Below are 13,601 nucleotides of genomic sequence, written 5' to 3' on the forward strand. Positions count from 1 at the left end.
CTAATAGCCTGTTCTCTCAAAGCTGTAGCTTGCTCCTGCAACCCATCTCCTATCTTCTGTAATGCATTAACTAAGAACACCTGGGGGCCAATCGGCATAGATGCTGCTTTATCTAAAAGATCTTGTACTCTCCAGTCCCCTGGGATTGAACTGATTAAGGTTCGTGTTGTAGGATTGCCATTTTGTAAAATGCATTGTTTAAGCAGGGCATCTTGCATGTGATCTGTCACTCCTGCCTTTGACATGGCTTCCATGATTTTATCAACAAAGGCACCGAGCGGTTCTTCCCTACCCTGCTTTATCCCCATATAAATAGGAATACCTCCCGGWGCTTTTACTTTATTCATCGCCCTTTTTGCTACCGCCATAGCTTCCCTGAGCTTATCGGCCCCTAAGGTCGCCTGTGTTTCTACACGGAGGAACGCACCATGGCCCATAAGCTCATCAACGGTGGTTCCTGCTAGGGGATCTCCCTGGGGTCTTGGRCGGTTTGCACTAAGCGCTGCCTCCTCCCTCCATCGCGCCTCAAATAACAGATGCTGATGGGGGGTATAAATTAATTTGGCAATACCTTTAATATCGGCAGGTAAAAGGACTTGAGCATCAAACATGTAATCAAGCATTTGTTTCACCGGTTCACTCGTAACTCCATAACTCCCCACAGTGGCACGCAATTGGGCTAACATCTTCCAATCCAAATTCTGTACCTTCGCCCGTTGTCCCCCCTCCGCATTAGGTTCAAAAACAACAGGGATCGCCAAGGTCTCCTGGGCTGCTGTAACAAGATCAGCGTCCCCGTTTTCTATCTCTTGGCAGGCAAGCATCACCCAGAGCTCCCTTCTCTCTCTGGCCATGGCCTCCGCAGGGTCAGATTCTGCCCCAGGGACAGGCTCCTGACTACTGAGTGTTACAGATGGAGGAAGCGGCAACGGCTGCGGGAGCATTTCCTGACGACCATGTTCGGGAACGCCTGCTTGAGCAGGTTCAGGCAGAGGGGCACTTGGTGCRGGTGAGGGTATATCAATGGTGGTAAGAAAAGGGGGGTTCGGAGCACTAGGATCCGGTGAATCAACATAGCCACGATTTCGYTCCTGTGCTACCTTGACCCCTTTGGCCACCCTTTTCTCTGCCTGGCACATTAACAATTCATTATGAACAATCGTCCATAATTTGCTCATCTTTTTAGCTGGTTTATCTTCATCGAGCATCAACTCCCACAGTTTGTCTCTGTACCGCCTCCATTCACCTAATTCGTGAACGGAATGCGGGTTACTAAAGAAACCATAAGAAGTTGCATGATTTAATAATACAGGGAGATCCTTATCTAAGTCAATCCCCCTAACCTGTCTCCTTTTTAAAAGAGAAGTAAAAAGGTCATATGCCGCTTGCCTATCCATACTCACGTTAGCGCTATTGCAGCCCCTCCAGGCTTCGGCAGCACGTATCGGCTGAGCCCACCGCTGCGGTCACTCAGGGCGCGGAGCAGAATATCGTAGCTTGATCGCCGTCCTTCTAGCTGCAGGACCCGAACCCAACGCAACTCTCCCAAGACGAGCAGGGTCCCTGTTCGGGCGCTAGATGTTGGAAAGAAGTCGCGGGAGACAAGCCTCAAGCTTTCATGGTCAGTAAGCCTCAATTTTATTTTGGGACCTCTGCCTTTTTATAATCAAGATAATAAGCTCATACATATTGCAAAAGCATAGCTCATCATTGGACAATGCAATAATGGTCAATCCCACCCCTATGTGCCCACTTGCGGTTACATTTCTTCATACCTCTGCTGATCTTGTCTTTTCTAATAATAACGGTCAGCCCCCCATCTTGCAAAAGCTCCCTCGTGTATGAACTTGCGGTTACAGCTTCCTCATTCTTGTGCTGTTTTTATCCTTCTTGATCTTCCCTGGCGTCTAGCTCAATTCTAGCTCAATCAGYTGAATTTCTTCATGTCCTCCTTTACTGAACAACCATTCCTCAACAGCATTCCCCACAAAGGGGCATTAATAGAAGTTAAATTAACATAATTTTATACACCTAAATAGTGGGGACAAAGCATGGGAGGACAATGATAATATACTGAGACTCCTCGGTGCTTACTTGGAAGACTCATGTTCAGGAAATGACTGGATGTGGCACTTAGTGTCATAGTCTATTTGACAAGGTTGCACTCGATGTCAGAGATCTTTTCTAACCTAAATGATTAAGTAATTCTGTAAGACAGGAAAAACAGCTCAAGTTAGGAGTCCAACAAAAATGTTGCTGGAACTAAATATAAAATTAGAGAATTCATTTAATGTAACAAGCTTCTCGATCAGCTTCTGAATTGTTCAGTTGGACCATCAAGACACACTGGAAGACATTAATCACATGACAAGAAATCAGCCATGAGAACATCAATTTAAATTTCATTAGCTGTCATGTGAATCCARTTTCACCTGCCTTTCCAGTCCAAACAGAACTATATGGACATATGGATTTAAACAAGCCCTCCCTTTATGTAGTAGCAATGTCAGTTGGAGTGGAGGGATGATGCAAATSAAAGCTTTTTGTAACACTTTACGAGAACCTCACTTCACTTGAATAGGRACCAAACTGGTATTTACAATCAATCTGGTTCCAGTAATTAAAGGGATCTTCTAAATCTACTCCTCAGTGGCAAGAGACTCTATTTACTGGTTAATTAGAGACTCTTTCTTAAGCTCTTTCAGAAGAGACATCAAAAAAAGAGAGTGAGAATGCAAGGCTGAAATTACTGGTTAGGCTCTAACCAAAAGGAGACATTTACATTTGTYCACTAGATTATGTGTGCCTCTGTTTTGAAATGCCTTGTTTCCTTTGGTACAGCTGAGGGTGAGGAGAAATGTGCATGTATCCTAAGAGCTTCATGGGCACAACTTACCAGGAGGGATGGCACACCTGGGCTCTCTCTGGTATGTACTGGCTGTGTGGCAGRTCACTGTCACCAACACTGCAGGGGACTCTCCAGGTACTCCTAGAGAGGTTCTGTACGAGAGAGGTGGAAGGGCACAAAGGGACCGATTAGCACAGCTGCAATATTAGCACAACTTTATGACTGTCAAACTGATCAAGGAAAAAGCACATGTGCGATAGCTTTAGATGTCAAGAGTATTTCACTTAGAACAATTTTTCCTGTGTTTTATTCTAGCCATCCAGCTCAAGTTTTTTTTTTTAGAGTAAGGTGGTCCAGAAGTCTGCATTCTATTTAAGGCTCTGGAACATCAGAATTTGTTTTTGTCCCACACCACAAACTTCTTTTATAACCCCTTGTTGTCACAGCATAAGACAGCAAAAATTACAGTTTGCATGGTTATAGCCCTGTTACTCCTACTCAATTGCTTACTGATGGCTCAGTAAAATCACCTACCCAAGATTTTCTGTCCTTTTTTGCCAATGCACAGCACGAAGCCTTCCACTGTGAACTTGTTTTAAGAACCAACATAGCAGAAACCATATGGCTCCTGGGATCTGTGTCAGCAGGCACAAAATTGGTATATCAGTTAGGGGAGCATGTTTGGGCTGTTCTTAGATCCTAATGTTAAACTGCCAAATCAGACAGAGGCAAGATTTTAAATACATTTTGATAATGCATCTTATCAGTTATGGGAAGTTCTCACAGATTCAGTGCTAAATGGTGTGCTGGGTGTCATTTGAGCCAGGCAGTATTGAGTTTTCTTCCTGCCCCAAGACAACAAGTAGCACTTGGCACAGGACAGTACACTACAAAAATAAGTTGCTACTGCTTCAGCTAATGTAGTCTGACCCTCTATGAAGCTTAATGTCTCAGATTTAAAATAATATTATCTATCCCCACACAACTTTCTGTCAGTCCAGTCCATGAATAGAAAATATGATGGTCTAGCCATAAAATATCGCACTGTCAATTATTTCCATCTTGTTATTTAAAAAATGCTCCTGCCGTCTTCCTCATAAATTCAATACTCAGAACTTTTGCAGAACATTTGCAGTAACTTACTGCAGTAATTTACTGCATAATATAATATTTCATTTGACAATACTTCCATAGCTCACAGCCTGGATTTGAGGATTTATTCAAGTTCAATGCAGATGTCTCCTCTGCCCTGTGCAATTTCTTATCGTCACACAAATGGGTGAAATCAAGCAGTGTGCTGAGCACACTGGGATGCTGCAAAGGACAGCTGCCTATGAGGGCAAGGGTGCTTTCTAGGTTTACACCTGTGTTTACACATGTGTATATACACACATGCTGATAAGCTTTGGTTCAGAGAAGTCAACTAAATGTGAGCAAAAGGGCAATTTTTTGGGGCTTTGATTCAAAGCAAGTTAATCTCACAGTTTTATACAAAGCCTGTTTATTTATTCCCTCTTGCATACCAGTTCCACATTCCCACAATAGTCCCATTTCCTGTCTAGGTCCTAACCTTCCTGTGGAAGGTCTTGGGAAGCAGACTCCAGCCAGATATCTGTGGTGCTCAGTGAGCTGACAGAACACTATGCAAGAGTCACGCACCATGATGCAACTCTATGAAGAAAGCCTTCAATTACTGTAATAGTTGCAATAAATTAGCAGATAGGTGTGAAAACAGGATAAAATCTGATACAAAAGCATCTGAGCTGCTTGCATGTTCTACCAAATCAGCTGCCTTTTTTTCCACTTATGATTAAATTTTGCAGAGTATTTTGGAACAGAAGCTGCATGAAAGACCTCAAGAGACAAGCTGCATGGTGGTGCAGTATACTGGCTGCATTCACAGTCCTGAATTCAGCTGAAAACTACACTCCTGGTCTTCCAAGGACTGTGTGCCTCGTTCCCAGTTCTTGCTATCTCATAGTCATGTGCTTTTCCATCAGGAGTAGCTCCCAACCTCTGCTCCCTCTTCTCTGTATAGTTCTCACTGTTGGGGAGCTTCTCTCTCCACCTGTTAGGCTAAATTTTGGAAAGCTCCACCTCAATTTCCTCTGGCCTTTCGCACATCTCCTCTAAGTAACTCTGCTTGTTTAATCATCCCTTTGGACTCCTTCCTCATTCATAGGAGGGAAGTGTGACAGACAAATAAATCTTCAGCTGTCATCACTTCTCCCCTGGCAAGAAGAAGAACTGACAACCAAGGCTTTTCCCACGGCTGAGCAAACTAGAACCCATGGGCTACACGTTTGCCAGTAAATTAAACCACTAATCTGTTGTASTTAACTGTTACAACAGGTCTAGGCATACTTTCTGCCAGGGCAAATTTACATTCTCCTAAACTTACTAACTCAGATATTATTGATTGGCTATCAGATTCTGTCCTTGTAACGGAATGTTTTTAACTTTCATTGCATACTTTTCAACAGGAGTGATCTGTCTCAAGTCACTGATCACAAACTGATCAGAACCTGCAAAAGGCAAACCCTGCTGTGGTTAAAGTCAGCAAAGAGCAATGCCATGCAGCTTGATCTGTTTGTGTAAGTCRCTCCAACGCCCAGCATCAATCAAGAGGTGAAAGTTGCTGACAAAGGCCACCTTTCATGAGCATTTCCTCATCCCACCACTTTCTCAGCCCTTTCTTCCTCCCCTGGGAAAAAAAAGAAGGGTTTTTGTTTTGCTCCCAAATTCTCCAAAGGAGTATGTTTCCCAGCAGTGCCTTTGGAGCACATCACAGTTCCCCATCACCTTCTGCTGATGAAAGGGTTATAAAACTTCATCTTTCCAGTATCACAGAGAAGAGCACAGAGAGGTCAGAGAGCATCCCCTCTGCACAATGTCCTCAGCCACAGCCACATACAGCCCAGCCTCCTCCTTGCTGACAGCAGGGACAGTCAGGCAGTACACAGCTCTTAGCCCAAACCTTTCAATACTTCATCGTGAACTGAACCCAAAACATGAGTCTATCCAAAGCATATAAACAGATATTCAGCATTCAGGAAGAACTGGTATGAGGCACGAGGTAAAGAAAAGCTCCCTCTCTTGGAAAATGGGATATATTTATGAAGGCTATTTCAGAAAACTGCCCACAAAATATAAAGAGGTCCAAAGGAAAGGAAAATATTCCTTTCAGCTTTTTTGACCTTTTAAGTTAGCTGTGCATCTAGCCGGTTGGGAGGGCCTTTTCAGCTCTGAATTTGAGTTCTCAGCCCAATCAGCTGTCACTTAGTGCTTGCCAAGTAACTTTATCTTCTCAGAAACAGGCAGAAATACCTGAGAACTGTTCCCTGTAACATACTCAGGAATTAACATTTAAAGACAACAGTATGACAAAAACAAGATAATTAAATTATATAGAGTTACAATTGCCTCCAGATGGGAGAGACAGTTTCCTATTTTTCATACATTATGTGGTAGAAAAATCTGCTGCTTCCACCCGTTTAGCCTACGTAACCAAAATCAAAGTTTTCATTTGATTATTCTACCAGATGGACATATGAGATTCTTAACAATAACAGTTAGACTTGAATCTCATTGGCTTTGCAGTCAGGAACAAGTCCTGAGCAGAGAACRTGGGCTTATATAATAGTACACTTTCACAGTGTCCAGACACTCCTGTAGACTTAAAAATTTTTCTATTTTGAGTAGAAATAGCAGCATCAGAGAATTTTTTTAGTTTCTCAAGCTAATAAATACTAAGTTTTGAATTAATTTAAACACCGAATCTAATGTTGCTGGCAAGTCTGAGATTTTTCCATTGGAGGCAGAAGATTCTAGCTCCGAAACAGCTCTAACAGGCTTTATTAACAAAAGGCACCCTGTTGAGAAGGCTGCAGAAAGATTACGTATGACCAGATGAAAGCAGGATTAGATATGAATATCTGAATCACACTGATAGTTGAGGGAGGCTGGCACCTGAGATTCAGATCTAGATATTCAGCTATAGATATTCAGCATTGATCTGATAGCCCTACAGCTCATTAATCCCTTTGCAGCTCAGGCCTATGGCACTCTGATCACATTTTTTTTAATGCAAAGGGAAAGAACTGAAAATTGTACCTATTTTAAGCAATTTTTGAATAGCAAATATCTTGAAGAAATAACAATATATTTTTTCGTTGAAAATAACTTTTTGAAAGCTGTTGGGGTTCAAAAACAATAGGTGAAAGATTGTGGCTGAAAGTCATGTGAAAGGGAAGCAAATACAAATCTAAGTGTTGAATGTGCAAGAGCTCTTCCCTACAAAATTCTCGCTGTTCAGGAGATCTTTTTACCCACAGAGACCTGTTTGAGAGAATGTTTGTGGACAATGGCCACAGTCAAGGCAAACTTCACCATTTTTTTTCAGTAGTAGTTTTAGGTAGCGTCAAAACAAAACACAAGCAATTAGTTCTCTCAGAGTTCCTCTCTGATCTATAACACAGGTGAATAAATCCATTTTTAAATTTATCAGTAAACAAGCAATTAACTCTTTGGCTGTCTGTCCTGCCATCACAGCAAACTACATTTGCAGCTTTGACTTTATGATTTAGCTACTAACACATAAAGGTTCCACAGCTCTTCCTCCTTTCAGATTCTTACAGAAATATATTTGCCTACAACTATCCAGTTTAATMAAAAATAATCTTTTGGTCTTAAAAAATCCCATGGGGACCATTGTTTCCACTTTTCAGCTGCACAGCAGTGTGTATGTGATTTTTTGARAGCAAGTCCAAAGCAGAGGTGTGGAGATCTGAAACACAACAGGAAGGTTTAGGTCTGAAATCATTATTTTCATAAGGGCTGATGCCTTTCTTGATGATTTGCATTTCATCTSTACACACCGAATAAACCACATCTTCTGTTCTCTGTGTCAAACCACAATACACTATTTGCTCACCTGCTAATAAATTTTTGCATCCTAAAAAAAGCCTCTCATACTGTCATTTTAGAATTTTCAGTAACACCTTCTCTGCCTACAATACAAAATAATGCACAATAAGCAAGATTTGTACTTTCTTTGCTGTAGGTCTGTGTGAGTCCTACTCTGTTTCACACATCCATTTCCTACTGTTATTTTCATGAGCACTACATTACCAAAACAGAAAGAAGATCCAGCTACTGTCACAAAGTGTCACTTATTGGATTACAACAGAAAATATTTTCCTTCCAGATTTTAATGTATTTGCTAATCAACACCATCCCCCCCCTCCCCCTCCATCCCCAAGATCTGCCTTGTCCATTGGAAAAATATAGCCTGGCTATAAAATCTGATTTTTCACTGCCTTAAGACAAAAACATTGATCCTTACTTTATTATACTATGAAAATACATATTTTGTGGTAGAGCACCAGACCATAGCTTGTATATGTGATCAATACATTCATAGTTGATAGACTAGAAGTCCTCATGAAAGAATCATAGAATCATTAAGGCTGGAAAAGACCTCTGAGATCACCAAGTCCAGCCATTAAGAAGACACAACCCATGGAGTTTGTGATTTGATAGATACTGCCTGCTCCACAAGAGGCTGTAGATTCAGCAGGTATATGACAATACATCATCCTTAATTTAGTACCATATCTTGGTTTYATGGGTCAGAAGTAGCCTCTACTAGACTATGTAAACCATACACATTGATTGCAAACTGCACTAAAACATCCCTTCTATTATTATGCCATTTCAGCAGATAATTTTAAAAGGAGAAACATCTGTCTGTTTTTAAAACATCGCTAAATTGAAGAGATGTGTGACCTGATGGGAGAGTGTGGAGATGCATCCAGGCTCCAGAGCAGGCCCAGTGACAGCACAAGAGGCCTTGGGCACAAACTGAAATATAACCACTTCCACTTTTACACGAGCAAAAATATTTTACTGTGAGGGTGGTAAAAAGCATCACAGGTTGCCTAGAAAGGCTGTAGCATCTCCATTCTTGCAGATACACAAAGTGGCCCTGAGCACTCCGCTGTGACTGATCCTGCTGGAAGCCAGGCAGAGTTGGAATGTTCTTTCCAGAGGCCCCTTCCAGTCTGAGCCTTCCTGGGCACAATGATTCTGTGATGCTTGAACATGCTGCACAGGTGCTCCTTTCTAATCTTCACACCAACAAAACTACAAAATTATTATGTGAACTATTTTCCAGTCCAAGACCTTCTGTCCCATACTGCAGGCTCAGGTGAAAAATGAGGTGGAGGAAGAGCATTTCCCTGAGCTGTGGGTGCTGGCAGACATAATAACGCTGAGATTGGTTTCAGAGTGCTCCGGGAGACAGGCAGTACTCAGTACAGTGACTTCAGGAAACTCTCATTTCCAGGAAAGCAAAGAGAAACTCCTCAGGAGGGTTAGCTATGTCAGAGGTGCTCACTGCAGGGTTTCTCACAATTGCTCTGATGCATTTTATCAGGTGTTTGATTAATCCATGCAGGATGCTGAGCTAGTGACAGCTGTCTGCCCCAGCTGACTGCAGCCCTAGTCCAAGCATCTGATTCCAAGGTGTGCCCAGTGCTAACAGCACCTTCACTGAGCAAGTCCCCATCACTGGTGCTGGTGTCCAACAGCAGCAGAAATGGGGGGATCACCAGTGCTCATTGCCACAAGAACAGAAATTTAAGATTTTGGCATCCAATTCTTCACAAATATTGTGAACACTAAGACTGGCCTGTCAAGATCACTAAGGACCTAGTCTTTTCCTATTTATTCAGAGCAGAAAAAAAAGAAACATCATTTCCCTCTCTGCCAACACAGTTCTTGGCAAACAGCTGGAAAGCATTTTGCACTTTTTTTTTTTAAATGCACACATCAGAGTCTAGACAGGGGAAAATTCAGTGAACACGTAGGTTGCTGCATTTTATGAAACTAATAAAGCATATTCAAGAAACTAATATAGCATAATGAGAAAAGAATGCTAAATAAATTCTGACAGTGACAATCTAAAGCTATTAAAATTGTACTGTTTATATAGCATTTTCCAAGTCGTTGTAGTTGATTTCTGCCTGTTGTGTTGCTCAAGCACCCTTAAGAAAAARTAAAGTCTTTTTGTCCATGGACCAATATTTTGACAGCCTCAGCAAAAAATTAGAAGTTTAGCCCTTTCTCAGCACTTTATTTTAATAGTCCACAGTGCTCTACCATGAAATTGTTTCCTGTTAGCTTGTGCCTCAGTCCTGTAAGTGATGCATGCTAACACAGTGGTCTCTGAATTAATCCACRTAACTCAAAAGGGGTACCCAGGCTGTGTGAAGTTAGGAACACATAGACATGCTTGCAGGGTAAAGACTGTGTTTGAGAAGACAGGGGGGAAGCTAAGGCATTTTATAGGCCAGCTTTTAAACAAATTAGTTTAACAAACATGGGGGGGGAAAAAAGGTTTTTTTCTATTTTAGAGGCCAAAATGCATCCATTGGTTGCCATTCGAATGTTAAAAATCACTGTTATACCTTTTTATTTCAATATTCTTATTATGGRGCTTGGTTTTACAACTGTCTAAACAGCCAGCTAGTTTGCCTCTGAATTTATAAAACCCACACAACAGTTTTTAATGGTTTGGAGGGTTTTTCATGACAAGTATTATTTTGCTGCTTGTAACTATGAAATGAACTAAAACAGGAGAAAGAAATGACTTCTGCAAAGGACCAAAATAGCTACAAAGAGGGAGAAAATGTGCCTTAGCTTATTGGCAGCTGCAYCTGGAATTACCTGATCCTCAGTGTAAAGTCAGGATCCAGGGGCACGTCCCCAGTTACTGCCTGTGGTCTCAGGCAAGAAACACCCAGCAGCAGCTCAACATGACCTTGCATGAGGCTTGAGGTGAGTGCTCTACCCTTTCATGACAGCACAAGGGACCATAGATGTGCATGGGCTATTGATCAGTAAGTTTATATATTACCATAGATATGTATCTATTCTACTGTAGATAATTACTTGTCAGATAAAATGATTCTTAAGTAGAAACCCAAATGCACTATGACCACAAATACCATATTTCCTTGGAGGAAGAGTGCATGACAGAAAAATTCTACTTTTTTTCCCCTGCAATCTTGCCCAAGTCCACCAATTGTGGGCACTGAAGAAACCCCACAATATCTTTCCAGCACATGCTTCCTCTGGCATATTGGAAGACATGCATTCAGTCTGCTACAACTGGAATAAACTTCCTATGTTTCTCAAGGTGCCACTCTGACCATTTTTTCTATCAACACCACCATCCCTGTGGAAAACCAAAGCATCTCCCACAAAGAGATGTTTTTAACCGAGCAGAAGTCCCTTCATCTCCCAGTGCCCAGCTCATCACAATGCTGTGGCCAGGAGGACACAAACAGGTAGGTTTGGAAAAACACTTTGGAAAAAAGAAGTTCCATTTTTGTATAGAAAATCAAGTAAGCCAAACATCCATCGCTAGAAGACTAGGAAATAAATCTGAAAAAAGCACCTGGTAATGAAAGACAGAATTCCCTACTCTGTGACCAAAGGGGTGGTATTTTCACCTGGGTGGGAGGTGGGGGAGAAAGATTTGCTCATACCAACTCGAATTATTTTGCTGAAAATGCAAAGTAGCCAATAAGTCCAAACATAAAGCACCCCCGGTATCCAGGAAGGTGTTTGGACATCCATGATCAGGCGAGGCAGTCCCCTCTGAGAGCATCTGCATCCACCCAGCTGGTCCAGAGCATYGAAGAAGAAAAGCATGCTTCAGCTAGAAGAGGACACACAGAGGACATACATCAGCACTGATGATTAACCCTTTTATGGCCAGCCAAGCCCTGGCTAATACATCACATCAGCTGCTGCCTTTTCACACAAGTATTTTCAGGGGTTTTTACACGTTAACCAGGAATGGCTGAACACAGGTCTGTGCCACACAGGGCTGCAAACAGCTAATAGCTACAAGCTGTGTGGCTGAGCCGTACAGGTAGAGCAGGACAAAGGCAGACACTCTGCAGGATTATCAGGCCATGTATATAGCTCCTGGACCACACTCAGTGCCAACATGTAAGTAAGTGCCTTCAAAAGCTTTTCACCTCCCTTTCTCCTAATTCAGAGCTCCCTGTCTGACTGAAAGGGCTGGGGCAACACATCTATGAGCAATTCACATAGGTATGGACGAGAAGAGCAAAGATGGGATGAGAGAAAGTAAAGGATACTTTCCCACAAAAATGAAAGCTGGACCACTATCCTGTCTACTCAAGGACAGTTCCACTGACCCACTAGCCTCSTCTCACAGCTGCTTCCCAAACCCTGAACCAAGCCACTCCAGCCAGTCATTCACCCTAGGAGGAAGCCCACACTACCTGAGTCCCTTTATAGACATCCCCAGACTTTAAAACAGTCCTTCTAAGTGTTTTAAGACAAGATGTTTCTATTCTTGGAATGGAAAAGAAAGGCTATTGCCTCTAGGATAAAATATCCAATATGCATCTTTATTTTGCTCAGTACCTCTCCATGCTGGGAGGGATGCCAAGGAGCAGGATAACATTTTAAGTCTGTATAAATACTCTGCTACCAACAGTTCCCTAAACCTGTCTGCTTCCTATCAGTGCTCTTTAGGTAAAGAGTAACCGTCTGCCTGAAAGAATTATTGTGCCTCACTGCTGTGTAAAAAGCCAGATTGCTTGTGTTTATCTGATGGCAAGTCCTTCCTATTTCTTTTAGACCTAGTTCTGTTAGTCTTGGGAGACAGCATCTCTGTAAATAGTTTAACCCTTCTCAAACCAATTAACAACATGAATGAGATAACAGATTTTCAGTCAGTCTAACAAAGCAGATTGGTGCAGTGCACTCAGTGCCTTTAAGAGAAGGTGCTGGGAGAACTGAAAAGGATCTGCTACTACTCTTGTTGCACCCTCCAGTGAATCTCCCACTCCCCAGTTTCTCAGCTTGAGGCTGGGACTACACGGTTTTGCTCCCTAATGAACCTGTTGTTGGGATGAAACGTGATGATGTGTGTTGAAATCTCCTGGAAAGAGCTTAGTTTGTATTTGTGACTTTGGCTCATATAAATAAATAATTGAGATGAAGTAACACAGTCAACCATAGACGTTACCTCTGAATCAGAGCATGGACTATGACCCACAAATTCCAGAGTGATTACAAAATATCTAAYGAACTTCATCTAATACCAAGAGCTAAGTAATTTACTGAATGTCTGATAACATAAGAGAAGGATTAGGAGGAGTCTTGGAAGAAACTCCCGTGGCTTTGCCTCCTTCATAGCTCCCCATTGCTTCAGAGATAGAGATTATGGTTTCTAGGGTAACTAGGCACACACACACACAAAAAGGACACATTGCCTAGTTTGGTTTCCTGAGACTGTCAGAGCATTGTCAGGCCAGAAGCATTGCCTAAACGTGATTATGAAAGAGATTTGTAATTTATTTAGCTGCTCATTTTAATTCACAGGCATACCTTACACACCATTTTTTTGTTTTAAGAGTAATTCTCATCCTTCAATGTACAGTTTCTAACAGATAACGACACTTTAAAATTCAGAGACCTCTGTTAAAGACACACAGAAGACAGATGGTCTTTGTGTACATTGTGTATGTTACCACTGAACAAGTCTGTACTTGGCTTCAAGTCACACATACACATAAATGTAAAAATTTGAATAAACATATGACTTTTCTATGATATTTATGTTTCTGTATGGTTTATGTGCATACACACCCCCAGATGACAGATCATTTCAGCTCATAGTCTTTCACACTGTGGAGGGGAGTAAATT

Source organism: Malurus melanocephalus, unplaced genomic scaffold (assembly GCF_030028575.1).
Source record: "Malurus melanocephalus ecotype Western Australia unplaced genomic scaffold, MMel_1.1 scaffold_31, whole genome shotgun sequence".
Taxonomy (NCBI): Eukaryota; Metazoa; Chordata; class Aves; order Passeriformes; family Maluridae; genus Malurus; species Malurus melanocephalus.